Raw genomic sequence first — 27,662 nt, forward strand, 5'->3', positions numbered from 1 at the left:
TCTCTCTCTCTCTCTCTCTCTCTCTCTCTCTCTCTCTCTCTCTCTCTCTCTCTCTCTCTCTCTCTCTCTCATAATGGAGAACCCAAGCTATGGTGTATCTTGAGCTATGATGACTCTAAGCTAGTGCACCCCATGGAAGTTGGTCCCCAAGCACCAATGTGATGATGCAAAAGGGATCATGGCATCGTTGCAAGGTAAAAAAACAAAGTTAGGGGAGGAAATTTATAGAACACTTGCTCAAGTGTGGCATGGTGATGGCGTAAGCAAACTCAAGGTCTCCTAGTGGGTGAGGAAAAGAATCTACCCCAGCTACTACTATTATACAAATAACCTCCTAGCTCTACAAAAATGACATGCATTAGGGGAGTGTATCTCTGGAATGTTTGGTTGGACAGAAATGCTCCGATCTTTTTAGGACTTTGCAAACCCTTTGGCATCTAATATTCAATTTTACTTCTTAAGGATTGTACCCATTTTTAGTTTTGCCTTTTGGTTCTTTTCTGCAAACTTAGAGGGGTTTTTCATATCTCTTTTTATGCCTTCAAAGAAACCCTGTAACACAAAGTTGGAATTAAAATGGAATATAAAAAATAAAAAGAAGTGAAGCTCACATGGAGACACAACCACCCACACGATTAGATTCTCGAATGATAGGGCTTCGAGGCTTGCATAGATCAAACATGGCTACCCACATGATTATATTGTCGAATGTCCGTGCGATGATTGGGCTTTCTCTATACTTATTATTCTTTCAAGTATGTTATTCCTACTTGGTGGTCTATTCTTTCTACTCAATGAGGATTGTTGCATGGAGGGTTCTACTTCCTAACATCTTTTGTGTAAGCTCAAGGTGCGAAGCTTTGTGCTTTTAGGGTTTCATTTTTCCCAGTTGCTATGAGACCGCTAGCACGCAATCATGCACTAAGGATGAGTCCCATAGCCATTGTTCCGATGCAGGAGAGGACAAAAAATCTCTTTGGTGAGGCCATGAAAAATACCTTGTCTCAAGAGTGAAATAGGTTGGTAAGGAGGATGAGGGGTGAACAGTCATATCGTCACTTGCATGATGACATATGGTTAGTTATAGGATGAATTTTGGGTGTCACACAACAACTAATTAGATAGTTATGCATTGTAAGGAAAAAGAAAAGGGATGAGTACCCAATACTCAACCATTTTTTCTTTACAACACGGGAATTGCATGAGGAGTATGGCCTGAGACTTGAGGGGAGGGTAATCGATGATGCTTATCTCCCTGACAAATAATGGGTCTCAGTGTTGAACAAGTTGTAGCATTGAAAGAATGCCAAGAACCATCTACACCATGAATTGTTTGAATACTACAGACTGCTCTTTCACAAGGTATATTAGCCTCCCCCATCGTGTGGGGAGATTACTGCAAAGTTTGCCAAGTGCTACACCTTTGAGAGGTATAGTATTACAAAAGATGACCCTTCCACACATAAGATTGCATGGGAAAAGTTCAAGATATCCCTGCTAGAAATGTGCAAAAGTAAGCTTGGAGGGCTAAAAAAGAAGTTAGAAAATTAGAGGAGGGAAAACGTTGTATTTCAAGATGGCCAGCATGGAATAGAAAGAACGACTGCACATACGATGCAAGCAACATGTGCACTGAAGAGGATAATGTTTTCAAGTTAGGACCTTCTAAACTAGATTACATCTTCAATTTGTGGGGCATTGCTAAGAGGGTTACAACAAGTTGCATGCAAAAGTTGAGCATGTTACATGAGTTGAGGGCATCTCTCCAATGAGAAAAGGAGAGCTTATCAAGGGTTGAGGGCTCCAATGCAGTGACTAAGAGAATTAAGGATGACATTGCCATGTTTGAGAAGTGTATAGAGGAGCTACACCAGCAAAGGTTGCTTGATGTTGAAGAGCTAAGTGAAGTGAAGGCCAATTCGAATGCATCGACACATGTGCTTCGACGACTTAGAATGATTGAGGATTTGCAACTTCTTGCCCAAGAGGTGGAAGCTGAATAGGTACTTTTGCCTTACCTTTGATATCATCCTTTTCTTTTGGTATGGCCTAGTGTTGTATTTGTTTTGGAGTCCTTTGAAAATTTTGGATCATTTTAGAACATTTTGAATCTTTTTGCATACTTTATATTGAAATAGTTTTGCACATCTTTCAACCTGTTAGTAAATCTTGGTATATTAGGCTTGGTGTTGATCGTCATGTGCACTAAATGCCTTATGTGTCACAATCAAGTGAGGGGTGGGACATCACTATGACAAAGGTCACCCATGTTGCTTGACGATGACCATTGTGTGCATTGAACTCCCTATGGGTCACAAATAAGGCATTGCAAAACTTGCACAGGTTATATGAGTTGAGGGCATCTCTCCAATGAAAGGAGAGCTTATTGAGGGTTGAGGGATCCAATGCCATGGATAAGAGAATTAAGAATGACATTGCCATATTTCACTAAACACCGGCAAGGGCCGCTTGATGACAAAGAGCTAAATGAAGTGGAGGTTGATCTAAATGTGTCGAAGCACGTGCTCTGTCCACTCGGAATGATTGAGGATTCATAGCTTCTTGCCCAAGAGGTGGAAGCTCAACAAGTAATTTTGCCTTACATTTTGGTATCATCCTTTTCTTTTGGTAGCTACTCTACTCTGTTGGCCTAGTGTTGTATTTGTTTTTGATGCCATGAGGCCTATTCCACGGTGGATTCCGTGAGGTGTTGCAGTGGATTCTGTAAAATTTTATTACCGGGGCTCATACACAAGGTGGATTCTTTGTGCGAAAAGTCGATGGGGACGCCTATCCTTTTCGGGCGTTTTGTTAATTTAATGTGTAAGTGGGTGATTCCATAGTGGGTGATTCCACAAAATACATATTTAAATTAATAAACGTTTATGAGTTTAGAGTGTGCACTCGTAATAAATTAAGGTTAGGATTGAGTTCTAACCAATTTATTTTTGTAGCTGAAGACTGTTAGGTATTCACTTTTCTCGGTTTAATTGTATTATTTTTCTAACAAATGTGAATGCTTCAGTTGATGTGTAGAGCAAGTAGCGGTGGCATGTTTGCGGACGAGACATGCGACCACAACAATTCCCAACTAATGGTAACTTTGGTTCCAAACAATTCAATTCAAATTTTCGAAGATTCAATCAAAGTCTTTTTCTTCCATCTTCATTCCGTAAATCTTGGACACGACCACCTGCCTTGCCATCAAACATAAATCCAAACCCTAAGCCATCTCTATAGTCAAATTCCAACATTCCTAAACTTCCTGCCACATTACCAATAATGTATCCAAAGCAAAACCCATAGTTTGTTATAAATGTCATGAACCTGGACATCTAACAGCCAATTGTCAATCCAAAAAGCCATCTGTTTATATCAATTATCTGGGAGCAATAGAAGATGAAGAACGTGAAGAGATGCCAGACTTTACGGAAGAAGATGATGACATTGGTACTACTTCTGATACTTTGCCAGGTATGCCAACTCCCCATTCCTTATTAACAATGAAATGTTTTGTGAATGGTAAAGAAAAGACTATTTTACATGATGATGGGAGCACACATGACTTTATTTCTGCAAAATTGGTCAAAGAATTGAATTTACATACTATTTCTACACATTATCGCATCAAGGTTGCATTCCTAGATACGAGATATAATGGAACACAAGAGGTGCATACTTTAGAAATTAAAATTGGTGATTATATTGAATGAAGAAATTTCTTAGTTGTACCTTTGTAGTCTAGTGACATTATCTTAGGAATGCCTTGGCGTCATCAATACAATCCTGATATAGATGATTCTACGCATTCAATTAAAATTTATTTTCAAGGAAAACAAATCACACTGCATGGTATGCACGCTTCCAATAATTTTCCATTGCTTACTCATATTCAGGCTAAACGTGCATTACGTAAAAGTAGCAAATCCTATTTAATATAGGTGAATGAAATTCAATCTAAAGAAAAACAGATGCATCCTAGGCATGCACAATTTCTTTCCCAATTCCAAGATTGTTTTGCCGCTAATTTACCACCTAGATTACCACCTTCACGTCCTGAAGATCATAAGATAGATTTAATTCTTGGAACACAACCACATGTAAAGCACCATATAGACATAACCAAATTGAATAGAAGGAAATTCAAAACCAAATAGACGAATTGCTTAACAGAGGATTAATTAGACCTAGTAGTTCTCCATTTGGTGCACCTGTCTTATTAGTGAAAAAGAAAAATAATACCTATCGCATGTGCATTGATTATCGTGTCCTAAATAAAATTATTGTTAAGAATAGATACCCGATTCCTAGGGTAGATGATCTTATGGATAAGCTACAAGGATCTGCTATATTCAATAAGATAGATCTTAAATCTGGATATCATCAAGTAAGATTGGATAAACTTGATATATTCAAAACTGCATTTAGAACACAATTTGGACACTATGAATTTCTGGTTATGCCTTTCGGTTTAACTAATGCACCAACCACATTCAGTCGTATGATGAACCACATAATTCTGAAACATCAGCATTGTGTCATTGTTTTCTTTGATGACATATTAGTTTTCAGTAAAAATGAGAATGAGCATTATGAACATTTGTCTTTAGTTTTTAAATTATTAAAAGACAATCAATTATATGCTAATCCTGAAAAGAGTGAATTCTTCCAAACAGAAATTGAATATCTAGGACATATTATTTCATCAGAAGGTATTAAAGTCGACCCTAAAAAGATAGAAGAAATTTTAAATTGGTCGATACCCAAAAATGTGCATGAATTACATTCTTTTCTAGGTCTTGCTAGCTTTTACAGAAAATTTGTAAGGAATTTCTCATTACTTGCATTACCTTTAACAAAACTCTTAAAGAAGGGTATCGTGTATAATTGGTCTGACAATCAACAAAAGTCCTTTGATTTGCTGAAACATGCTTTAACTCATGCTCCTGTATTACAATTATCTGACTTCAATAGACCATTCTTGTTAGTAGTTACTGACGCTAGTGGATCTGGAATAGGAGCAGTCCTTATGCAAGATTCTTATCCCATAGCTTACTCCAGCTGTGCAAACTCAAACTATTTGAACTTAAATATTCTACCTAAGGAATTGCTAGCCGTAGTACAAACTTACGTCAATGGAACATTATTTAATGGGATTTGAATTCATGATCAAAACTGACCAACAAAGCATTAGACATCTCCTTAGTCAACCACAAATATCTAACTGACACATTAAATGGGCCGCTTTTATTCAAAGTTTTCATCCCCTTATACAATATCAACCTGGAAAAGAGAATGTTGTTGCTGATGCTTTAAGTAGAAGACCGACAATTTAAAATATTTCTGTGATATCATTTGATTCCCTTATTCCTATGAAAGATACTTATCACCAAGATCCTACTTTTCAAGCTGATTGGAATAAATTAGTTGCAAATAATTGGATTTCTATTGATTCATTGTCTTACACTAATGGATTTATGTTTTATGAAAAAAGATTATGTGTGACTGTTCCATTTCGATCATTTGTTTTGCATGAAATTCATTGTCTCCCATATCAAGGTCATAGAGGAATTATATCTACTTTGCGTACATTGGTTGAAGATTTTTATTGGCCACATATGGACATTGATGTATCTACTTTTGTATTTGAATGCTTAAATTGTCAACGAATTAAAAGACACCATGGTAAACAATATGGTTTACTAATGCCATTATCTATTCCATCACAACCATGGGAACATATTTCAATGGATTTTATCACTGGTCTACCTAACATTAAAGCTAATCATGATATGATTTGGATTGTTGTAGACAGGTTCAGCAAACAAGCATATTTTATTCCATGCAAGAAAACTTTAACTGCATCTCAAGCTGCTCAATTGTCTTTGAAAACTGTTTTCACTAACCATGGTTTACCAAAAGTCATTATTTCTGATCGTGATTCTAGATTCTACAATAATTTTTGGATCACTTTGTTTGCTAACTTAGGAACAAAGATTGATTTTTCATCTACATTTCATCCTGAAACAAATGGTCAAACAGAAGCTACTAACAGTACTATTTTAGATCTTTTGCGTGCTTACACCATTTCAAAACCACATACATGGGATACATATCTACATTTACTTCAGTTTGCATATAATAACACACCACATACAGCTACAAAGAAAGCACCATTTGAAATTATTTATGGATATCGATTGTCTACACCTATTACATCATTATCAAACAAAATTCAAACTGCTGATGATATTGCTAACATGCATGCTACTATTTTTGATGAAGTTAAAGATATGATTGCCAAAGCCTAGCAATCATACACAAAACAAGCAAACAAGAAAAGACAAGCTATGAATTTTAAAGTTGATGATTATGTTTGGTCGGAATTGAAAAATGAAGATTACAAAGTGTAGATAAACACCCCGTTGTCAAATTAGCACCTAGATTTTATGGCCCATTCAAGATCATACATAAAATCAACGACAATGCATTTAAACTAGAATTACCACAACATTGGAAAATTCACAACACCTTCCATATCAGTTTATTACGACCTTTTAGAGGACAACTACATGTACACCCTATCTATGAAAACTCTCCTTTGCTAGATGATGAAACTGAAATCCTTGAGCCTGAAACTATTATAGATACTGACTTTATGACCACTAGAACTGGCCGTAGATATTCTGGATATTTGGTCAAGTTTAAAAATCATCCTGTTGAAGAGGCCCAATGGATGCACGCTAGAGACCTAAGTGCTTTCCCCACATTGTTAACTCCACATTGAGCTAATAGCAATTGAGGACAATTGCTATCCCACCCCGGGGGTATGATGCCAGGAGGCATATTCCATGGTAGATTCCGTGAGGTGTTGCAGTGGATTCTGTAAAATTTTATTGCCGGGGCTCATACACAAGGTGGATTCTTTGTGTGAAAAGTCGATGGGGACGCTATCCTTTTTGGGCGTTTTGTTAATTTAATATGTGAGTGGGTGATTCCATAGCGGGTGATTCCGCAAAATACATATTTAAATTAATAAACGTTTATGAGTTTAGAGTGTGCACTCTTAATAAATTAAGGTTAGGATTGAGTTCTAACCAATTTATTTTTGTAGCTGAAGACTGCTAGGTATTCACTTTTGTCGATTTAATTGTATTATTTTTCTAACAATTGTGAATGCTTCAGTTGATGTGTAGAGCAAGTAGCGGTGGCATTGGAAAGCATTGGAGGATAGCCTGTATTCAAATTATCATCAATTTTTGATGGACGCGTATCTTAGGCATGGCGCCCATATTTTATCATGCTTATTTACCAAAGCGCTTGATAATTATTTATTATTTTTGTATGTGCATGGGCACACGATTTAAATATTTGTATTGGACATTGTATTTGGGTACCGCCTGACTTCTTGGGCGCCCAATAGCTTTAATTCTTTAGTGGCACAAAAGCAAACACAAAAGCTAAAGCATGCTAATTGTAAATTGGGCTATTTTTTGAGCTTGAAGATGAATAATATATAAAATACATGCTTTGTGGAGCGCTCACACAAGGCATGGGGATAACAAGTACCCACATAAAAATCTTCATTCCCATGACTAAGAACCATCCCCAGATTTTTGAGTTTTGACTAGCAAAAGAGTTGAATGTAATTGTGACAAAGGACACAAGTAAAGGCAATGTCAGATAACACCATGTAGTATCAAAAGATACTAGCTTGAATCTTAAGGTTGTCTTGAATGTAATTGTGACAAAGGACACAAGTAATGGCAGTGTCAGATAACACTATGTAGTATCAAAAGATACTAGCTTGAATCTTAAGGTTGTCTTGACCCAGTACTTGCCACGTCCCCTACAAGACAACAAAGTCTCATGGGTGGACAATTGCTTTGAAGTAGTGGAGTTACATCTTGACCGATGATGTGCAAACTATCTTCAATTCATACCATCAAAAGTAAGTTCTTGATTAAATAGCATTGCTTATCTATGCATACATAGTTTGTCATGTGCTTTAACAAAGCACCTCATGCATTTTGTTCTCACACACACATCTTCGCAATAACCCATCCTGTCCTAGTCTATAAAGCTGATTGGCAATTAATTGATAGGGCTGAATCTTAAGGATAGGTCTCTCTCACTAGACATGCTAAACATGTGCACATCGGGAAAGTCGTGCGATGCCCTGTCTAGCGGCTTCTCTTGTGGGTATGCGGGACATATGGTTGGCCATGTAATGTTTCTTTCCCTTGCATACAACCACAAAGAAGTCGAATCCTAGAAGAAAAAGTAACCACAGCGTAAGGTTTATTCACTAGATAAAGCAAGGCTTGATGGTGGTCAATGAAGAAGACAAAGGGTGTAGCCAAAAGGTAATGATGAAAATTATTTACAACAAATATCATGGCTAGGCCTTCCCTCTTCATTCTGGAGCAGCTCATCTCCATATCCATGAGTTGAATACTATCAAAGCTCACCAGATAATCAAGATTATGTTCACCAACTTGCCACAAAACAACTCCCATAGCAAACTTTGAGACATCAATGTGCACATGGAATGTTATGCTCCAATCTGGGGCTTGTAGAATCGGTACTTCAACAGAGACACTACAACATGCAAGGTGTTGTAATCTCAGCTGTGTTGGCCCACCCTATTCCACAATGCTACTAAGTTCGTGAAGCATTGCAACAAATGTCAAAGGACCAAAGTACCCATCTGTAAGTACAAGTTGACCGTGGTAATAGCGCGGCAACCCTTTGAAAAGTGGGGGATAAACTTTATTGGGACAATTAGCCCTGGAAGCAAATACTCACAAGCAAAGTACATCATTGTGGCAATGGATTATCTCATGAAATGGGTTGAAGCTCAGGCCACCAAGAAGAATGATGCTAGGACCACGCCTAAGTTCCTTCGGGAGTAGGTGATCTCACGATTCAGCCGAGCTAATTAATGATCAAGGCACACACTTTATTAATGAAGTGATTGCCCATTTACTATCTACATTCTTGATCATCCATAAAAAATCATCACCATATCACTCTCAAGCTAACGGTTAGATGAAATCCATAAACAAAGAAAGAGCTAGTTTGACAAACATGTCAAACAACATGATTTTGAGCATGGCAACCTAGTGCTACTATACTCTATAAGGGGCCATAAGCAAAAGATGAAGTTTAGAGGATTAGGGCCTTTCAGGGTCTGCAACATTAGTCAAACTGGCAATGTAGAAGGAGAGGGCATAGGCTTATTCAATATCAGTTGCCTCAAGAAGTACTATCCCCCAACGCATCCACTGCATGAGCCTCCAATTCTAGAACCCCCTGTGAACATGAGATAGAGGATGGGAATGAGGAAATGGTAGAACCTACCTACCTATGCATATCAATGATTGCCCAGAAGACACACTTCTTTGACGTGCTTATTGATGAGGGAGCTGACTATAATATCCTTACACATGATCATTGGACCCTCATTGGTTAGCCCCAACTGCAGCCTACTAATGCCAAACTCAACCCATTTGGGGGATGGTCCTACTCACTACTGGGAAAGTGCAAAATAATGGTCTTTTGTCAAGACTAAAAAGTCTTCCTATAATCTTCTACGTGATGTCTAACGCCAAGGCTGCTCTGCTGGTAAGGAATTGCTGCTAGGATACACATTCAAGAACAAGCACATTGCAATGTCAATTATGAATCGTACGCATTCACCTCGCCAGGGTAGCATAGCTCCATCATAGCCTGCAATGCCACCAGTAGAGAAACCTAGTACAAGGTCTAAGGAGGGGGGTGGTGACTTGTTCCACTGAGCCAAGACAAACAAGCCACAACCCAAAGGAGACACACCAAAGAACACTGAGCAGTAGCTCAAATGGGTGCCCAAATGACAACCACAGCTGCCTAGAAGCCAAACCACATGAACCAGTAACCACATAACCTCATGCCCTAGGCCTAGGAGACAAAGCTCGTGATATAGAAATAGATGAACGATCAAGCCGTGATGGGTTTCCAAAGAACTATTGCGTGCTCAAGGCTAATACAAAGGAAACAACTAGATTTGGCTACCCGAGACTACATAAGGCACATGTGCCCCTCAATCTAGGTCCTCCAGTCCATCTGCACAAGACTTTAAGCCAGCTCAATATGAGAAAAAAATGGACCCAAAAGGAACGAAAACCCACTCACCTTGACAATTTTGCTGTTCCAACTGCTCCACAAGTAGTGAGCAACACATCAACTGAGCCCAAGACCAATACACCGCACAAGTGGCTAACAAACACTCCATTGAATAGCCCAAGAGGTAGGCATCAGTAGTGGAGTTATCCAACTCAACCAAACCCCAACCTCTTGTAGGCCTTAGACCCTCCTATAAGCAAAGATTCATCCTTACATTGGCCTTAGACCTAGCTGCAAATATGCAGGACGACCTCATCACTTGTGTCAAATGCTTGGACACAACCTTCACCACGTTTGCTAAAAGTTATGAACAATTGGATTTAGGCCTCCTTGACAAGACATTAGCAATGGAAGTATGCTCCTTGCCATGCAATTGGGAGGAATATGAGTTTGTGTTCATCAAAATTCCTGAGGTAGCTGAGGAATTGATTGCCAATGAGATCTCTCAAGAGCAATCTCGCAGATAACGGCTGATCACATCCTATAGTAGGAGCAAAGTGTTTGCAACAAGCCAGGAGGAGCTAGAAGAGCTAGAAAATCTAGCCATCTCTGACTCTTCTTTTCTATGAAAATGGTACGCTCTTCACAAGAGGGTTTCCAAATTATGACCAATGTCAAGAAAAGATGGGAAATCAAAACCTCTGAGTATGACCCAACCTATGTGGCTCCTACCTCTTTCAAAGTATTGGCTATCGGCCACAATCCACCATTAGAAGTCCACATCATGGCCCATCCCTATTACGATGGAATCTTGATTGAGGAAGAACTGCATATTGCTAGCAAGATGAACTTTGGTAACTTCCTCACTGATGTCCTGACTTACATTACACATGTAGGCATTAGACCTCATGACATGTGTTAAGAGATGTGGATCTAGAGCATGACACAAGCTATGGTGGATGAAAGATGAAGACCAAACTCATAATGACATGGACAAGTAGAGACAAACTGTTACACAAGTGAATTAGGTTCCAAGATGGAAGCTTGGACTCATAAACACAATCTTGTGTAGGATCGACAATGAGAAGACACTTAACTGAAGGTACAAAGCATCATGACATTGTATTCATTCCATATAAAAAAGATAGTGATGGCAGGAGGCATATTCCACGGTGGATTCCGTGAGGTTTTGCGGTGGATTCCATAAAATTTTGTTGTCGCGACTCATACACAAGGTGGATTCCTTGTGCAAAAAGTCAATGGGGACGCCTGTCCTTTTCGGGTGTCTTGTTAATTTAATGTGCAAGTGGGTGATTCCATAGCGGGCGATTCCACAAAATACATATTTAAATTAATAGATGTTTATGAGTTTAGAGTACGCAGTTGTAATAAATTAAGGTTAGTATTGAGTTCTAACCAATTTATTTCTTTTGTAGAGCTAAAGACTGCTAGGTATTCACTTTTTTTGGTTTAATTTTATTATTTTCTAACAATTGTGAATGCTTCAGTTGATGTGTAGAGCAGGCAGCAGTGGCGTTGAGAAGCACTCGAGGATAGCATGCATTCAAATTATTATCATTTTTGATGGGTGCGTATCTTAGGCATGGCGCCAATATTTTGATGCGCTTATTTATTGAAGCGCTTGACATTTATTTATTATTTTTTGTATGTGCATGGGCGCACGATTTAAATATTTGTATTGGACATTGTATTTGGGTACCGCTCGATGCCTTGGGCACCCAATAGCTTTAATTCTTTAGTGGGACAAAAGCAAACACAAAAGCTAAAGCGTGCTAATTGTAAATTGGGCTATTTTTTTTGAGCTTGGAGATGAATAATATATCAAATACATACTTTGTGGAGCACTCACACAAGGCATGGGGGGAAATTGTACCCAATTAGTCTCTTGCTTCATGTCGTGCAAGCTTCCTTCCTTGTTCTTTATGCAAAAGTAGAATTCTTTTGTTCTTGGGGAACTTCTGGTGCTCACCACGCGCGTATACAATGTCCGATCTGTGCACCAGTGGTATCAAAGCGAAGCTGAGATTGAGAGCTTCCAAATGCTTACCATCTCGCACGAAGGCGGAGCTCCTGGAACAATTGATCTCTACAGTCAGTCTTGTGGCAATCCGTCAATACCAGCGTGTTCCTGGCAGTCAAGAACCCCCTGCTATGCACTCAGATTGCGAAGGAACGGCCTCTACAAGCGAAGGACCACGTGGGAAGCTTCTTCATCAACACATTTTTTCTCTCAGAGAAGAACAGTAAGAAACTTCATTAGTATTAGCTTAAAACTTAAAGAAAAGCTTAAGCTTCGCTTAAGCTTAAACAATTCGTCGAATCGTGGCAAGAGGATGTCATGGGAGAAGGCAGCGTCAGTAAACGGTCCCTTTTTTCACGCTGTTGAAGAAAAACGACTTATAGTCTTTACTAAGCTTCAAGAGCTTGGTCATAAAAGTCACTAATTATTCCTTCTATCAGGGGTGTTCACACTACTTGGATTCCTGAACCGGTTTGAAGCTTCCAAATTGCTTGCATTCACACTAGTTAACTTTGAATTGGTTTTTACCCTCTCAGCAAGCCACTGCTCACCCTGCGCTGTGACAAAATTCAATTCCAGCAAACAGTTTACAACATGCAGTCTATACGTAAGATTATCTTCTTGGAAGATGACCGTGATATCAAATTCGGCATCTGCAAAGGAGAGATACTACAAAAAGCCATAAAAAAGAGAGAGAGAGAAATAAGCCTTGTAAACCTGACTTTGAGCTACGCTCATCCCGCTAACAAGATTTCGAGTGTGTGAGGTCTTTTGGAATTTTGCAGGATGTCTGATCAAACCATGGAAGATTTTATGGCTGAAGGTGACCTACCCGAACCAATGATGGAGCAAAAACTGGATTTGATTATGATGCAGCTTCAAGAGGAAGGAAGAGCACGTCAAGCCTTGCAAGCTCAATTGGCCAATCTGCAACGATCTACCACCAACCAAGATGGACCACAACCTGAAGATCTTATATGACGTATGATCGATGCAACACTTGAAGCGCAATCTATTCGGAAAGAAACAAAGATAAGTAAAAGAAATTTCAAATTTCATACTTTCAATGGGTCACACGATGGAAAGACTGTACTTGCTTTTATCAGTCAATTTGATGATTATTTCCATGAAGAACAATATGCTGAGAAAGACAAAATTAAGTGTGTCACTAATCATCTAGTTGACTGAGCATCCCTATGGTGGACTGTTGTCCGCAAAAGCATTGATTGTCCCACTACTTGGGAGACTTTCCAAAAGAAATTTTTGCAGAATTTCCTTCCACCCCAATTCCACGAAAAAGCAATCAAACAATGGGATCTTCTGTAACAAAGGGATCGTGAGCCTATTTCACAATATACCGAGTGTTTTTGGAACGCTTTATTGCAACTACGAATGCTTAAAGATGTACCTGAGGCAACCCATAAACACAAGTTTATGTCTAGCTTACTTGGACATTTTTATGCGGAAGTCAACATGTTCAAGCCAACAACTCTCGAAGATGCAATTTCTTTGGCCCATGACACTGAAGACAAAATTCGAGGACGAGAGAAGCGACCACAACAATTTCAAACTAATGGTAACTTTGATTCAAAACAATTCAATTCAAATTTTCGAAGATTCAATCAAAGTCGTTTCCTTCCATCTTCATTCTGTAAATCTTGGACACGACCACCTGCTTTGCCATCAAACACAAATTCAAACCCTAAGCCATCTCTCCAGTCAAATCCCAACATTCCTAAACTTCCTGCTATTACCAATAATGTATCCAAAGCCAAACCCATAGTCTATTATAAATGTCATCAATTCCAAAACGACCATGGGAATAGATTTCAATGAATTTTATCACTAGTTTACCTAATACTAAAGCTAATCATGACATGATTTGGACTATTGTTGATAGGTTTAGCAAACAAGCATATTTCATTCCATGCAAGAAAACATTAACTACATCTCAAGCTGCTCAATTGTTCTTGAAAACTGTTTTCACTAGCCATGGTTTACCAAAAGTTATTATTTCTGATCGTGATTCTAGATTCTGCAATAATTTTTGGATTACTTTGTTTGCTAACTTAGGAACAAAGATTGATTTTTCATCTGCATTTCATCCTGAAACAAATGGCCAAACATAAGCTACTAATAGTACCACTTTAGATCTTTTGCATGCATACACAATTTCAAAACCACAAACATGGGATACATATTTACATTTACTTCAGTTTGCATACAATAACACACCACATACAGCTACACAAAAAGCACCATTTCAAATTGTTTATGGATATAGATTGCCTACATCTGTTACATCATTGTCAAACAAAGTTCAAGCTGCTGATGATATTGCTAACATGCATGCTACTATTTTTGATGAAGTTAAAGATATTATTGCCAAAGCCCAGCAATCATACATAAAACAAGCCAACAACAAAAGAAAAGCTATGAGTTTCAAAGTTGATGATTATGTTTGGTTACAAATTGAAAAGCGAAGATTACAAAGTGTTGACAAACACCATGTTGTAAAATTAGCCCCTAGATTTTATGGACCTTTCAAGATCATTCACAAAATCAATGACGATGTATTTAAACTACAATTACCACAACACTGGAAAATCCACAACACCTTTCATATTAGTTTATTATGACCTTTTAGAGGACAATTACCTGTACACCATGTATATGAAAACCCTCCTTTGTTAGAAGAAGAAACTGAAATCCTTGAGCCTGAAACTATTCGAGATACTGACTTTATGACCACTAGAACTGGCTGTAGATATTCTAGATATTTAGTTAAGTCTAAAAATCATCCTGTTGAAGAGGCCCAATGGATGCACGCTCGAGACCTAAGTGCTTTCCCCACACTGCTGGCTCCACATTGAGCTAATAGCAATTGAGGACAATTGCCATCCCACCTCGGGGGTATGATGCTAGGAGGCATATTCCACGGTGGATTCTGTGAAGTTTTGCGATAGATTCCATAAAATTTTATTGCAAGGGCTCATACACAAGGTGGATTCCTTGTGCGAAAAGTCGATGGGGATGCCTATCCTTTTCGGGCGTCTTGTTAATTTAATGTGCAAGTGGGTGATTCTATAGCGGGTGATTCCGTAAAATACATATTTAAATTAATAGATGTTTATGAGTTTAGAGTACGTACTCGTAATAATATAAGGTTAGGATTGAGTTCTAACCAATTTATTTATTTTGTAGCTGAAGATTGCTAGGTATTCACTTTTGTCGGTTTAATTTTATTATTTTCTAACAATTGTGAATGCTTGAGTTGATGTGTAGAGCAGGCAACAGTGGCATTGGGAAGCACTAGAGGATATCGTGTATTCAAATTATTATCATTTTTGATGGGCGTGCATCTTAGGCATGGCGCCGATATTTTGATGCGCTTATTTATTGAAGCACTTGACATTTATTTATTATTTTTTGTATGTGCATGGGCACACGATTTAAATATTTGTATTGGACATTTTATTTGGGTACCGCCCGACTCTTTGGGCGCCCAATAGCTTTAATTCTTTAGTGGGACAAAAGCAAACACAAAAGCTAAAGCATGCTAATTGTAAATTGGGCTATTTTTTTTTAGCTTGGAGATGAATAATATATCAAATACATGCTTTGTGGAGCGCTCACACAAGGCATGGGGGGAAATTGTACCCAATTAGTCTCTTGCTTCATGTCGTGCAAGCTTTCTTCCTTGTTCTTTGTGCAAAAGTAGAGTTCTTTTGTTCTTAGGGACCTTTCGACGCTCACTACGCGTGCATACAACGTCCGATCTGTGCACCAAATAGTCAAGTACAATGCTTTATAGAAGTTTGGTTGTTCCACTGTCCTCACTGTGCATATGGGATTCATGACAGCTCTTTCTAGAGCTGTCATGATAGCTCTTTCTAGAGCATACATCATTTTTCATTTCTCAACACCCCCCTCAAATGATGAATCTCTACCCTTGCTGGCTTTTGCCCCCCTACATGATGACATGGCCCATGAGACTAGCTCTTTGGCAACCTAGTCAAGTTAAGGCTTGAAACTTTACATTTTTGGTAGGTTTTTTACAACATCCACTATGGGAAACAAGATTCTTAGAACAATCTGGTCCAGATGCCACAAACCGAGGAACAACTGCCTATCAATTGGGCACTGGAATTAAACCATTGGGATCACTGGGAGAATAGGTGCAAGCCATTTTAATTTGGATTCTTCTATCCTTCTACCCTGAATCGAGTGTGCTACCCCCTCTAGTGGTGGTTGAAGGAGCCATCCAAGTCGTGAAGAGACTAGAGAAGCAGTTGTTAATGAGAGGGCTAGAAATCCCACATTATGGAGAAGAAAGCCTGCAAGGTGCTAGGAGGATAAGGTCATGAAAGAGCCAAGAAAGGTCAAAGGATATGAAGCCCAACCTAAATGGTGCCGAAAGATCTGGAGGGCACCAATTTTGAGGCATGGATGGATTTTTGCAACATGCTACCATATGAAAGGGATGACTCAACCTACATGGCTCACTAGAGGCACCATGGTGTGGATTTTGACAAGGGGAAGCATGGTAGATACGATTTCCCTTTGATCTATAATGTCAATGCCTCCACTCTTGAAGAATGGTTAACCTTTGGAGCACAAGACCTCCGACCTTCCATTACCCACTTTTTGGACAAGTTCATGGCATGCCCCAACCCCGCCTTCCTTACCACTTGTAATTACCTCTGCCTCTTGTGACTTCTTCTAAAACAAAAACCAATAGCCCAAGAAGAGTGCATGCACCCCTCTAATTTGAGAGCAATGTAGGGATAGACAGTTGTGCAATGATCCACCTAATGTTAAGGGCCACTCTCTTGCTAGTATTTTGCATCAGCCTTTAGAAGATATGAGTGATAGTAGGTTCTTAAAATGTAATCATCCTTTCCTCTCTACTACCCCTCTCAATGTAAGGATTAACCAAAAAAGCTACATGTAAAGCCATGCATTCCTTAGCAAATCTCTTAGGGCCCCCAAAATGTAACTATTGAAGAGTAGTAGGAGGAGCTTTAGTGTACCTTTTTCCCAATGTAGCTAAAAAAAAAGAGAGAGAAAAAATAAATGAGAAAATGAAGAAAAGACCCACATGAAGCAACAGGAAAGGAAAAAAGAGCTTTCTCATGTAACATCAGAGTGCCACAAACACTACACCTAGGGGTCCTCAAGTTAGATATATTAGATGTCCTCGGTTGACTGGCTCCATGCCTAACCCCCTAGCCTTCCGTATCCCCCCATTTTCACTTAGGGCATATCAAGGGTAGAATACACTTAGGGATTTTGCACCCTATGGTTAGACATGTCTCCCTAAGTCACACCCATAGCACCTCCCTTCATACACAAACTGGGTCCTCAAGTGTGGGACAACACCACATGCTTCCCTGAGGATCAAGCCAACTCCTAGTCTCATTGGCACACAGACACCATGCACACTGTACAGTGAGGTAGGCACATCCCCCAAGTAGTGCACTTCCTTTTCCTTTTCAGGTACATTCGACAATATGCATGACTGACCACTAACTTCAGAGGCCTCCACTACCCACTCAATCTATTCTCCGCCTCCATAATCTCGTCCATTTTGTGATGCTTCTTCTCCACATCCAATCTCCACAAATCCCCATCATCGATCCACATGGCAACCCTTCAACCACCCAAGTCCCCATCAACAAGTGCCAGTTAGTACCATGGGATTAGCACTCAGCTAGGAGGGGGGTAGTGTTAACCCCAATGCAAAGAAAGCAAAAATAAAATTAAAAAGATAGGACAAAGTAGAAAAGGTGGCTTGAGACTGAAGAAATAGAAGGAAGAAAGGCCAAAAGCGCAAGGATAACCTTAAAAGTTCAAGGCAAGTGCAAAAGAGGAAAGGCACATTTTAAATGCAAAGGCGCACCATAAATTTTTGTAAGAGAGTGCCAAGCTCTCTCCTGCGCAATTTATAAATGTAAATAGGCATGGGTGAAGGCACAATGCAAATAGGAAGGAAATAGGAATAGAAGACCTAGGATAAAATGGTCAGGCATATAAAAAAAGGGATGGGTGTCCAAAGGGGATTAGGGTTTTGTATAAAAGGTAAAAAGTGAATGAAGAAGCTCATTCTTGTATGTGGCTAAAACTAGCTCTCCTTCTCTTCTTCTTCTTCTTGTTCTTACTTGCTTGAGCTTGTGCTTGAGAGAGGGAGTGAGTGTGTGAGGGTGAGGGAACGTGGTAGAGAAGCTCTCTATCTTCTCATCTCTTCTTCTTCTCTTCTCTTCTCTTCTCTTCTCTTGCCTCACACATGGCAATGGAGAATGGAGCTTGGATCTTGAGGATCAAGCTTGCACCTTGGATCATGGAGCTACCTGAGTGCTTAAGGAGGAGGCAACTTGATTGAGCATGGAGGTAGGCTCACTACACTCATAAGTATGAGAGCGCGTATGGCTATGTGAGAGGTAGCCATTGCACTTGGCTTGAAACACTTGAAGCAATAAGCGGTCCATGGATCTTGGCGGTCAAGCGAGAAGCTCCCACAATAATGGATTGTAGAACCCTCCATATTAATCTCTTCGGTAATCATGAGAGAGATCAAGTCATCAAAATTTACAAATGGCTTCTATATATATACAGAAGTGATAAATGATTTTCAATGAAACTAAATCATTGTGAGGTACCCGCCCATCGGTTTTCCAGGCACTCTTTTAGCGGTCTATCGAGAAACGAATCTAAGCGTCGCTGCCCGGCACTCCCAAGGAATGTTTCGAGTTTTGTCGCCTAGGGTTTCCCGAATCCGCCTTGCAACGGAACGTTCACGATCGAACCCACTAGGATCGACCTGAAATTCGGGTTCCTAGTTGTCAAGGTCTCCTGTTAGCATTCTAGCGTCGGGTATTGGACATCCTACTTTACGCAGAGATATCTAATCCGAAGCAGATCTATGCTGCACTTGGTTCAAAGAGAATGGGAAATGAGAGGGATGCGTTGCTCAACCTCTCTGCCCATAGGGCATAGTCCCATTCCGGTCCCCTAAAATGGCATGAATCGGGTTCCAACCTATCAATACCTAAAGGTCGAATGACGATAAAAACTTGTGAGAAGCCTCCCAGTTCTCTGGGACCACCCTGCCATAGGACGGACCCGTCGGGGGTTCCGCCCACCCGCTTCCCTTAATAGCTTTAGTTTTCTAATTAGGTCCTACCACATTTATGTGTGACATTTAAAATCAGCTTCATTAATTAAGCCTTTTAGGGAACAAGGTTCATTCGCGTAAATTATAGCACAGACACGAAAACAGAGCAAAGCAATCTATTGACAAACAAAATCAAACAAGTTCCTTAACTTATCTTCAAGTTAATCTTTGTCTCCCGCCCATACAGGAGAAATTATGTTTCGCTTCTGTCCAACAGAAGTATCCCTTCTGCCATGCAGAAGTAACTGGTCCAATTCACATGGCACCAAAACTCAATCCTTTATCTAGAATAGGATCTCCCAACATGCCCAGATGTTGGGGGCCACGGAGGTCTTCAACTCCATTCTTGACCTAGCAAGGGGTGTCCAGAGCTCCAACTGACCCGCAAGCTGTCTAGGAGCGAAACATCATTCCCGTGGTTGGCCTTTTCACCACTCGACCTTCGGCCTGTGAATCTAGCAGTGCCCTTTCGGGTTAATACGCGGTGCGACCATGGAGGTGATCCACCCGTACAATATATCCTTCCTTAATTAAATCCTTTAAGAATCAAGCACAAACAAGGCAATCAGCCTAATATCATTTTCCAAGAAAACATTCCTTTAATCCATGGCGACTTGTCATCACAGACCCTTGCCATGCATTTACCATAAATCACAAGCACTTGGAATAATCATCCAAACAATAACTAACAACCAATTGAATGTAAAAACATTTAGGATGTTGTTCGATCAATCAACAAAACCAATTGCATTCTTTTCAAACAATGCAAGAATAGATGATATAACATTTCCATCGTATATTTGCTCTCTCCCTTGGGATCTAAGAGCAATACCATGCAAACATGTTCTTAACACTTCCTTCCTTCGGCTAGGGCATATATTAAGGTTTCAAACACTATTCATGATGTAAGTTCTATAGGTCACTTACCTTGATTGATAACCCAACCCTGAATTTGGATTGGCAAAAGTCATCCTTATCCAACGGATCTCAAGATATCTTAGTTTTAAGCCTTATGATTAATTTCTTGTACTAGCTCTTAGTCAAGTCATGAGGCAAATAGAAATTTATCCTCATATATCAAACATGTTATAGGCATAACATATAAATACTTGATAAGATAAGTGCGAGATGATCTCAAGTAATTAGACTCCAATAGGCCTCGCATTGAGCTAGAATCTAGTTTTTCTTAATATTCGGGCTCTTAGGCTAAGTACTTTTGAAGTATCTTAACTTTCAACTAGTACTTTCTATTCATGATTCTCAATGTCATATTCTTTTAGTAATTGTGCTATTTATAACCCTTGACTATACTTTAATCTAGCACTTGTATGCATAATCTTTTAATATCGTTCTTTTGATGACTATGTCATTCATAATGCTTGACTAATTCTTTCTTGTAATTGCTCTACTAGCAAATAAGTCATATGTAACTAGGTGCAATTATCTCCCCTTGATATATGCACTTCACAAACTCCATCTTCCGAGTAGGCGAGATGAAATTTATCCTTTCCCATGACCTATTCTCGTGCAATAGTATGGGGCCTAACGTATCTCATACGAGAACCAAAGCAAGCATCTATGAATTTGAAAATACATTACTTACGACCGAAACCGCAGTTGGATTGACGGTGATGCCTTTGCCCGAAGCCTTGTTGTTGGTTGCAGGATTGTCATCCACACGCGACATCCTTTGCTTGGAGGCCATCGTCCGCAAATAGACTCAAGAGATTAAGAAGGTGGAATGGATTCAAGATGGGAGAGCGTAAGAGAAGATGGTTAAGTCGAGGATCGAGATAGAGGGAATTGAGCCAATTCTCTTCCTTGCAGCCTCTCGGGGTGACTCTTCTCTCTCTCTCTCTCTCTCACTCTCTCTCTCTCAAGCTCTCTTTCAAGCTCTTCCTCACAATCTCTTGGAGGAGTATCCTCCTCTCTACCTCTCTCTCGCAGCCTCTCGGGGTCTCCTTATGCTTTTTATGCCTCTCCCATGCCTCATATTTATAGTGAATTAGAGAAGAGGGCTTGTGGTTGAGAAGTGGAGCTTTTTGTGGAGGGGGATCTTGGAAAGATCAGTGATCTGATGCTCAGATCATAAATCTGATGGTTCCATTGGCTCCGAAAGGGGGGTAAAACCCCAAGACACTTGGTTAGAAAGCTCTCAGTTCACTCCTTCTTTTCTCTGTTCGAAGTGTTGTCTACTGCCTGTAAACTGCGATCGCGGTGCGCACGATTTCGCCAGTCACTTTTATTTATTTATTTTTTTATAAAATCTTCAAACTAACTAAAATATCACTGTTCTTTTCTTTTAAATGACATCCAGTTCTAAAAATCTCCATATCTTTTTTTAAAGGATAATATCTAAAATATACTAGCTTTGCCCAAAATCTAATATTTTTGGACCTTCCAAACTATACACATGAACTTAGTGATTAATATAACTCATAAGTCTCATTCACGTTGTAATTTACGTGAAGGGTAGCTACAGTCCTTGCCAATCCGAGAAAAACATCGGATTTATGACTCTTGATTTTTCTAAATAGAATATTTTAAATTAAATAAAAATTATCAATAATTAATGTTAGTTAGTTTTTACCTTAGTCAGTCTTTAGTTAGTAATCTTACTAACTTATTAATTGACTAACTAACTTACGAACCAACCAACTAACTTTTATTGTGCGGAGATATTACAATCATCATCATCATGCATTATATCAATTGCTACCAAAGTATCTACAATGCTCCTCACCTTCAAAACATACTCATTGACATACATTTTTTCTTTCTTCAAAGTATTAAACTCTTGCTTGAGTTGAATCTTCCATACCTTTATATTTACTAAAAACATGTTCTCAAAAATTGTCCAAGCTACATGTGAAGTTTTTGCATTCCTAATATACCCCATCATAGTATTATCAATGACTATAGATAGCCAACACATCACCTTTTTGTCCTTTCCATTTCATTCTTTCCGCGCCTTTAATTCATCCGTAGTCGTCCTAGGGTTACTCAGCTCTGGCTCCATTTCTTTACTTGAAACAAACTTATAAAGGCCTTTCTAATAAGGAAGTCCATCACAAGGAACTTCCATGATGGGTAGTTATTCTTGTCATCTTCTCAATGATGGGATTTCCATTATTCTTTACCATTATCACAAAAATGATACAAAATAGCAAGTAAGTCTCCTGTAATCTTTCACAACAAGTGCACAACAATACATCAAGCAATCTTTTTCATTGATTGCTCAATAGTACACGTAATTTGCAACCTATTTACATATAAAACTTATGTTTTCTTCCTAGTAAGCACCTCAAAAATTATAGATTTGAAATCTATAATCTATACACCCAATTTTGATTGACATAGCTAAAATTCCAATATGCAAAGCTTGAAATTTTTGTCCACAACCTTGCGTATGAAAATTAGGCCCGAAATAGCCTTAGATGGTCCAAAACCCTACGGGCAAGCCCTTAAGGGCTTATCTATAGATTTTATAGTGCTCTACTTACATACCAAATCTCATAGTGATTTGAGATTTTCACTCTGCCCTTGCTTTCGATGCCTCCACATACTCTATCCAAGAGAAAGAGTGGAAGGATGGGAGAGCTTCTTACACATTTCTTTCTTGCTTGAATCCTTACTTCTTCTCTTTTATTTTAGCCTTTAAGACTAGCCTCTCTTAGTGATGCCACTCTGATACCATGTCAAGAATTGCGTGGTGGGGGGACTTGCTTGAGTTGTTATACCATACATATAAGAGAAAGCTCACTCAAAAACACAAGAAGAGAGATGGAGACCAAAACATTTTCTTGTTGGTTTCTTTTCTTCTTTCATACACAATACAATATATACAAAGTATAGATAAGATACAACATAAAGAAAAGTGGCCTACTAAGTCAACCAATGCATAACTGACTATACTAATTGACTGTCACTATAACGATGCCAGCTATAGGTAGGTGCAACAAACCAAATATAATAAGTGATAAGTTAGAGTGATCCTATGAGGATCATAATGACTACTGATATGCTAAGTGTACACATGTGGACCCATCTAGCTAGGCAGTCCATCATCAATGTCCGTACATATTGAGCTTGACATCTCAACACTATTGGAAGATGTCCATGGGTGGGGCATATTTCAAAAGAGATACAAATATCAAATAATATGCTTTTAAGCTTAGCCCAAACTATTTCAAATTAAAGAATTCATTTCTCTTTAAGATGGGATATGTTGGTAGGAGATATCACTCATGTAGAGTCTCCTTTAGCTTCTCCCAAGTGATAGTTGCTTTAAAAACCCTTTGGTACTTACACCATTGTTTCCACCAAAGTCACCTCTTCTATCAACTTTAGATAAGCTATCATCACCTAATTAGGAGGAGCAATTCCTATAGCAACAATTCAATCTTCCATTGACTCAATCTAAATTTTTGCTTTAGATTTAACATCCTTCTCTTTGCCATCAAACTAGAGTGGCTTAGTTTTCTTTAGAAGAAATTTTTCCTTTTGGGCTTCAACCAGTGTAAGCATTGATATAGAAGGCATGATGCCCTAGGATTTAAAAAATCATATGGTTAGATGCACTTCTAGCAAGAGACAATGTTTCATCTCTCTCAGAATTTCCAGTACTCGATTTTACCATTTTAAGCTTACAATAAGAGTTTAGAATGGAAATGAATCATTCTAAAAGAAAATGGAGGCCTTTTTCATTATTCATGACTGTGTAATGCTAGCCAATGTTTTTATTACATTAGATATAAATTATAAGTACAAAAAAGGCTTCATATATATGGATGGATAAAAAGAAGAGTCTGGCTCCTTTTATTCATAGCTCAAAGGCTTACAACTTTAGACTAGAATCTTAAGGATAATAATTAGCTAGATCAATAAGATAATAGCATGGCGATTCATGACGGATATCCAAAAGCATGTATGTGAAGGAGGCTTGGAAAGACATTTTATATGGAACCCACGATGATGTGAATGGACCTATACAATACTCTGTCAGTCATGATTACTCTTGTCCCTTCATTGTAAACATAGCGATCCTATCGAATGGCTGGGTGACAAGTGGGATTTATCCTTGACAGAGTGAATATGAAAGCAATTATGACCTTCAAACTCTCCATCCATTGAATTATTTTTAAGTTTTTCTAGTTGTAGTGGAAACGGTCGGTGTCTATGTAATAGTAACACCTATCCCAAACCTATCTTATTTCTTCATACAATGAGGATAGATCATACAACTAGTCTAGAATACACATCACTTCTCTCCTCCATCCATAGTCAAAGGACTGCATCATTGATGTAAAAATGTCTCAGAACACTAGAAAACAATCCCAAGCCTCCATGCTTTGCTAGACTTATATCCACCTTAGTATAAGGAAACTTCTTGAATCCATAGCTTAGGTTAAGAACTAGATTATAAGCTGTTACCATACAATCGTAACTCCATTTACACTTAGATACCATGTGTAATATGCCCGATTGAGAAGCCCTTAGTAGTACAATTTAGTAGTCCATCAAGATGTTTTTTTAAAGTGATGCCACTTAGGAATCTTTAAAATAATTGAGGTTTATTGCTAAGGCTCTCTTTAGTCTACTTTGCAATGGAAGGCTTCGGTCGTATACCCATAAGGATCAACTTTGAATTTTGAACTCCTAAAGTAAGCTAAGCTCACCTATTGGTTTTGGCCTTTGAGCATCTCCTTGTGCTAGATCACTCAAACTAAAGCTTACTCATGTCAAACGAGTGTCAAAAACTTGGCTCAAAGTGAGTGAGAAATAAGGGGAAGTATAGGTATGTCAACCCCTCTGCTATAGAGCATAGTCTCACTCAAGTCCCCTAAAATGACACGTAGTCAAGGTACTAACTAATCTTTACTTGTTTAATGTTTTCTCCTAACTAACATATTAAATTGTGAAGAAGCTCTCATCTCACTGAGACCACCCTACCTTAGGACAGATTTGGTAGGAATCTTGTAGTCCTATTTTTGTCAATTGGTGAACTTTAGTTAACTAATTACCTAGCATGCTTATATTTGAACATATAAAATTAGCTTCTTTAATTAACCTCTTAGATCACAAGATTCTTTCATGTAATTTAAGGTCGTAATTCTCAAACAAAAGAAAACAGACATTTAAAAATAGCTTTTATTTAGCTTGAAGAGGTTTATACAAGTACATCTACTATCCATATGGAAAACAAAATTGAAGTCTTATTTCCACCAAGATTCTACCCTTAACTAGTAGCATGACTCTCAAGAAGTCTATCCTAAGTTACACAATGGCTGGATGGTTCCAAGGAGCCTAAGGGGTTGTAATATTCCGCAGCCCAAAAACTCCCCTTAATAATTAATCGAAATTTTTTTAAGTACCACCTATCATCGCCGACAGGTGGCAAGGAGGAAGAGAAGGGAAGGGTGGCAGATGACACAAGGGAGAGAGGACAAAGTTGACAATGACAGGGAAAGGATGACATCGATGAGGGATGGGGGGGCTAAACTTGTAGTCGACAAAGGTGAAGGACAAGATGACAACATGGGGGGAGTGACGGAGTTACCGAGGGTAAGCAATTGCAATTGAAGCAATGGGGGGGAGGGGCACACGTGTGCCACCTCACTCCCCCCTGCACTACCTCCTTTTCCTCCAATTATACACCCCCAAGACCTATATAAACCCCACCCCCCTCTTAAACGAAAAAAGGATTTACCACCCCTTGCTCCCCTTGGCTATCGTGGGATAGAGAAAGAGATCCCCTTTTTGTAGCTGCCAAGGAAGAGAGAGGGAAAGGAAGGGAGAGGTGAGAAGAGAGGAAGAGGAGGAGAAGAAGAAGAGAAGAAGAAGAAGAAGAAGAAGAAGGGGGAGAGAGAGGGGGAGAGAGAGAGAGAGAGAGAGAGGCACCACATCTTACCCCCTCGTCCAGTTGGTTATCCGCAAGCCTAATTCTCTCCCCAATTGACCTCATTATTTGAGAAAGAGGCAGCTAAAGTCTTGTGGGATTGCATTTAAAGAGAGAAGACTGGGAAATGGCCCCCAACAAGCACATAATGTCGAATGCACATGGAAATCCCATCTTCCACAATGAAATGTCAGGCAACTACAGTGTCGGTTGTAATTAATGCATTTCCAAATTGTCGGATGCTTGCTTTGATTCCCACATGAGATACATTAGACTTTTACTACGCCACACGAGGATGGTTTAACTGAAAGGATAGGGTTCATCCCAAATATTTGAAAGATGCAGTTTACAAAGTACTCGTGTCAAGAGAAATAATACCTCGACTAGATGTTATGCAATAGAATTCATGCATAGCATAAACAACGTATTAAGTTCTAAAGTATTGTTGATTTTCCCTTCTTGCAAATTAGTAGTAATGTTTTTCACCCCACTGAAGGTATGGCGTAGCTTGTATGCCTGACGAATTGCATGGTAGGTAGTCTAGCCTAAAGGAAATCCATTCTCGAAAACTCTAAGATCTTTGTGCAAGCTCTCGCTAATATCGAGATGTTTGATAGATTGGGAATCTTGACGTTATGCATAGTTAGCACCAATAACAGTCATAAAGAAAAAAACTAAGATGCCTTGGGGTTCGTCTGGCAACTACTACCTTCATCAACCCAACTCTGGAATTGGGCTAGGTACAAACTAAAATTCCAAGCTTCAAAGGAAAGTGGAGAGCTCGAGGGATTGGGAAACCCTAATTCAAAGGAAAGCTCAATGCTTCTATACTTGTTGGGAAGACGACTAGCTTATCGATTAATGTAAGTGAACAATGGAACTTATGTCTTGTACAGAGTTTGAAACCTTAACATATGCCTTAGCTAAAAGAAGGGTGTGTTAGGTAAATTTAAATCCCAAGGGGGGAGAGGAGATATGCGATGGTAGGGTTATCGCGATTCTTCCTGCAATGTTCGAATAAGATGTCATCGTTTTGTTAATTGATCTAACATCATCCTAAATGTTTTTTTTTTTCATTGAATTGATTGTTGGAATGTGATCTAGATGATTATTCCAAGTGCTTGTGCTTGATGGTAAACACATGGCAGGGGTCTATGATGACAAGTTGCCATGGAAATAAAGGAACGCTTTCTTGGAAGATGATATTAGGCAGATTTCGTGGATTGTACTTGATTCCAAAATGGATTAATTAAGGAAGGATATTTTACGCGGATGGATCATCTCCAAGGTCATGCCACATTTCAACCCGAGAGAGCGCTGCTCGATTCACGAGCCAAAGGTCGAGTGGTGAAAAGGCCAACCACGGAAAGTGTGTCTCGCTCCTAGGTCACTTGGGGTCAATGAAGCTTTGGACACCCCTTTTGCTGAGTTCGGAATGAAGT

This window comes from Lygodium microphyllum, chromosome 1, assembly GCF_053477565.2.
Source record: "Lygodium microphyllum isolate KBCC chromosome 1, Lygodium_microphyllum_v1.1.10, whole genome shotgun sequence".
In the NCBI taxonomy this organism is placed as follows: domain Eukaryota; kingdom Viridiplantae; phylum Streptophyta; class Polypodiopsida; order Schizaeales; family Lygodiaceae; genus Lygodium; species Lygodium microphyllum.